Here is a 5,032-nt window from a genome sequence, read left to right on the forward strand (position 1 = left end):
AATCGAGAGAGATTCTCGCTCACGCCTATGGGGCGGCCGGGAGGGCTCCCCTCACGGCAGTCAGGCCCCCCCCCGTGCGCCCGGGCTCCTCACCCCTGGGGTCCATGGGGTGTAGGGGAGGCCTCCCCTATGCGGGTCTAAATGGGGCGGAGGGGTGTCCTATGGGTCCTATCCTCGGCGGCGCGCCGCCTGGGGGGGGGGTGGGTGGGGGCCGGGGTTTTGTGTTTTTGACACACCAGCGGGAAACCACAGCCGCCCACCCCCCCCCCCCCTCCCCCATCGCGGTCCCACTGGGGCGGGAGGGGTCCTATGTGGTCATGGGGTGTGGGGTCCTATGGGTGTAGGGGGTGTCCTATGGGTTCCCCCCCGCCCTCCGATAGAAGGAATACCCATCTGGTTTGGGGGAGGTCCAAAACGTTTTATTGGGGGGGGGTGTCCCCTCCAGTCGCATCCCATTATGATACAGGGGGGGGGTTTCCCCCACCATCCAATCGCCAGTTATAACAGGGGCGGGGTCCCCCATCCCAGTCCCATCACCACCTCTACTACCCCCCCTCCACCCAGGGGGGGTCCCTATACCATCCCATCACCCACCCCCATATCCCATCACCCATTATATAATGGGGGGGGGGTCCTCATCCCATTATATATATAGGGTCCCCCCCATCCCATTATATACGGGGGCCTATTCCCATCCATAGACCATCATACTTAGGGGGCCCATCCCATATCACCCCCATACTCCCCCCACCAGACTCCCCCCCCATCCCCCCATCTCCCACACCCCCTACTATCCCCCTCCCCCCCCCGGCGCCCGGGGGCTCCCCCACTCCCCCACCCCCTACCTCCCCATCCCGCCCCCACTTATCTAGCGGGCCCGGGGGCCCCCCCCCACCTACCTCCCACACTCCCCCATACTCTCCCCCCCCAAGTCCACCCCCCTAACCTATTATAGTGGCGGGGGGGTCCCTACTCACCCTCTATACCCATCCCATAATATGGGGGTCCATCCCATATCCCATCCCATTATATATATGGGGGGGGGTCCCTATCCCATCCCATATCCCGTATCCCATCCCATAATATATGGGGGGGGTCCCATTATATATATAGGGTCCCCCCATCCCATTCATTCTATATGGGGAGGAGGTCCCCATCCCATCATTATATACTGGGTACCGCGCTGCCCCACTCCCCCCAACCTATCACCCACCTGCGCCCGCGCCGCGCGCCGCCCCTCACCCTCCCACTCCCCTACCATCACCTACCAGGGTCCCCCCCCCCCAATCCATTCATTATATTGGGGGGGTCCCACTGATCCCCAGTTATATTGGGTCGGGGGTCCATTCTGAATCCATTATATTCTGGGTGTGGGGGGGGGTCCACATCTCCATCACTTCCTACACACTTTATTTATATGGGGGGTCCCATTATAACAAGTGGGACGGGGGGGGGTTCCCATACACTCTACTACCCACCTGCGGGCGCGGTCTCCCAATCCCAAGTTATATTGACGGGGGGGGTCCATCCTATTAATTCATGGGGGGGAGTCTTCTTTAGCCCCCCCCCGCCCCATTGGAGTCAATGTCGCTTTGGTACGTGTCCGTCCACGCTAGACACCCCTCCCCTACCGTCGCGTGAACCCTCCCCCCCCGGGCCACGCGGTCGGAACAACACGCCGCCCCCTCTACGACCGGGACCGCTGACCGTCACCTGGCCCAGCGCTCAGCCGCGCGCACCTCCCCCCCCCACGCCCGCAGCCGAGGCCCGTGTCCCCAGCCCCAGTCCCTCCCCCATCCCTCTCCACACTAACCCAGGCGGCCTCCTCAACCCTCCTCAGCGTCCAACCCCTATCCGACACTTGTGCCGCCCCCGACGCACACCGGCCGCGTCCCTCCACCCGCGGTGGGGGTAGCGGCTGGCGGCGTCGGCACCGCCTCCGGCGGGCCGCCATATACGGGCCCCCACCCACCATGGGGTGTATGGGGGAAAGAGGGGGGATTGGGGGGGTGTGCCAGGCCCAGCCATCGCCTAATTAAACAGGGGTTAATTAGAGGTTAATTACTTAAGTGAGTCTTAAGGCGGGGTCCTTAAAGATGCGTAGGCTAGGGGGTGGAGGATGGGATTGTGGGGAGAAAATGGGGGTTATATGGGGGTATATAGGGGGGGTTTGGGGGGGTGTCCAGGTCCTCCTCCCTAATTAACAGGGGGTTAATTAGGGTTAATTAATTAATGGGGTGGAGGAAGGGGGTCTTAAGGGTGCTTAGGGGGTCTTAAGAGGGGTTGGGTTGGAAGTGGAGGGTAAATAATGGGAGTATATATGGGGGTGAATGGGGGAAGTTGGGAGGGGGCGGGGGTGTCCAGGTCCTCCTCCCTAATTAACAGGGGGTTAATTAGGGTTAATTAATTAAGGAGTCTTAAGGGCGGGGTCTTAAGGGTGGGAGGGCCTCGGGGGTTGGAGGTGGGGGGATTTGTGGGGAGAAATGGGGTTATATGGGGGTATATAGGGGGGCGGTTTGGGGTGTCCAGATGTCCTCCTCCTACTTAACCAGGGGGTAATTAGGCGTTAAATTATAAATTAGACGTGGTAGGAAACGGGGGTCTAAGGGGTGGGGGGTAGGCTGGGTGAGCTGGGTGGGGATTTTGAGAAGCTGTGATATGGGTTATATCTGGGGTAATAGGGGGGGTCGGGGGGGGGGTGTCCAGGGTCCGTCCTCCCTAATCTTAACAGGGGGTTAATTAGGGTTAATTAATCTAATGTGGGTGAGATAGGGGTCTTAAGTGGTGCTTCTAGGTGAGGAGGATTATAGGGGTTATAGTGTCACTGGGGGCTTAATGGGGGGGGAAATAGGGGGCTAAGGGGATTATAGTGGGTTTGGGGGTTATACGGGGGCTATGGTGGGTATCTACGGGGGGTCTATAGGGGATTTATTTAGGGGGGTTAATGGGGCTATACGGTGGGCTTGGGGGGGTATAGGGGGGCTTTATGGGGGCTATAGGGGGCTTGGGGGAGGATATTAGGGGGGTGCTATGACGGGGGCGCTACTGGGGAGGGTTATAGGGGGTTCTGGGGGGGTATAGGGACTATGGGGTTATTAGGGGGGCTAAAGGGTTATATGGGGGGCTATGGGGGGCTATTAGTGGGCTAATAGGTGGGGTTATAGTGGTTATACGGGGCTATCTTAGGGGGTTATAGGGGGGTTATGGCGTTATAAGGGGGGTATTGGGGGCTATGGGGCATAGGGGGTGCTAAATGGGGGGCAATAGGGGGCTTTGGGGGGGCTAGATATAGGGGGGCTTGGGGGGGATTGAGTGGTAATCAGGGGGCTTGGGGTGGGGGTTATAGGGGGCTAACATATGGTGGGTTATAGGGGGGCTAATTGGGGGTTATAGGGGGCTTGGGGAATATAGGGGTGCTTGGGGGGTTATAGGGGTATAAGGGGAATTGGGGGGGGTTATAGGGGGGTTAGGGGGAGGTATAGGGCGGGCTTGGGGGAGGATTAGGGTGATGAGGGGGACTAGGGGCGTTATAGGGGCTTATATATTCTATGGGGGCGTTATAGGGGGGGTGCACTATGGGGGTTAATAAGGGGGTTATTTAGGGGGGCTATGGGGTGGTTATATAGGGGATGTTATAGGGTGGGTTATGGGGTGGTTATATAGGGGATGTTATAGGGGATGTTATAGGGGGGGTTATGGGGTCGTTACCTCTCGCTGGGGGGGGGCAGATGCTCCAGGTGGGGGGCGCTGACGTAGACGTGACACGTGGAACAGGCCAGGGACGCTTCACACGCCCCTATAGGAACATATATATGGGGGAGGGGGGGAACAGACCCCCAGGACCCCCCCCATATACCCCAATAGGAACCACCCACCCTGTAACCCCCGTAGGAGCCCCACAACCCATATAGGACCCCCATACAACCTATATCCACCCCATATTCCCCTGTACCCTCGATGCTGACCCCGTTCTCCCTCCCATATCCCCTATAGGATCCCATATATCCCCTATATATCCTATAGGATCCCCTATATATCCCATATATCCCCTATAGGATCCCATATATCCCATATATATCCCATATACCCCTATATATCCCCATTATATCCTATATGATCCCATTATACCCTATACGATCCCATACCCTCGATGCTGACCGCGTTCTCCCTATATGATCCCATATATCCCCTATAGGATCCCATTATATCCTATAGGGTCCCTATATGATCCCGTACCCTCGATGCTGACCCCGTTGTCCCTCCCATATCCCCTATGTGATCCCATATATCCCCTATGTGATCCCATATATCCCCCAATAGGATCCCATATATCCCCTATAGGATCCCATATATCCCCTATATATCCTATAGAATCCCATTATATCCTATATGGTCCCTATACAATCCCGTACCCTCGATGCTGACCCCGTTGTCCCTATAGGATCCCATATATCCCCTATATATCCCCTATATACCCTATATATCCCGTACCCTCGATGCTGACCCCGTTGTCCCTATAGGATCCCATATATCCCCTATATATCCCATATATCCCCATTATATCCTATAGGATCCCTATATATCCCATATATCCTATATATCCCCTATATACCCTATATATCCCGTACCCTCGATGCTGACCCCGTTGTCCCTATATGATCCCATATATCCCCTATATATCCCATATACCCCTATATATCCCCATTATATCCTATAGGGTCCCTATATATCCCGTACCCTCGATGCTGACCCCGTTGTCCCTATAGGATCCCATTATATCCTATAGGATCCCTATCCATCCCGTACCCTCGATGCTGACCCCGTTGTCCCTATAGGATCCCATATATCCCCTATAGGATCCCATTATATCCCATATGATCCCATTATACCCTATACGTTCCCGTACCCTCGATGCTGACCCCGTTGTCCCTATAGGATCCCATATATCCCATATATCCCCTATAGGATTCCATTATCCCCTATACGTTCCCGTACCCTCGATGCTGACCCCGTTGTCCCTATAGGATCCCAT

General features: G+C 56.4%; 1 long non-coding RNA gene across 1 annotated transcript; it reads right to left on the reverse strand.

Moving 5' to 3' along the window:
* Positions 1-2,350: 2,350 nt before the first annotated feature.
* On the reverse strand, positions 2,351-4,290 carry LOC107307561. The gene is made up of 3 exons (XR_001552444.1): positions 4,237-4,290; positions 3,709-3,796; positions 2,351-2,374 (listed from the first exon to the last, which is right to left on the reverse strand). It is a non-coding gene; the product is annotated as an uncharacterized LOC107307561 (long non-coding RNA).
* Between the last annotated feature and the right edge of the window lie 742 nt (positions 4,291-5,032).

The sequence above is a fragment of the Coturnix japonica genome, unplaced genomic scaffold (assembly GCF_001577835.2).
Source record: "Coturnix japonica isolate 7356 unplaced genomic scaffold, Coturnix japonica 2.1 chrUnrandom673, whole genome shotgun sequence".
Classification (NCBI taxonomy): Eukaryota; Metazoa; Chordata; class Aves; order Galliformes; family Phasianidae; genus Coturnix; species Coturnix japonica.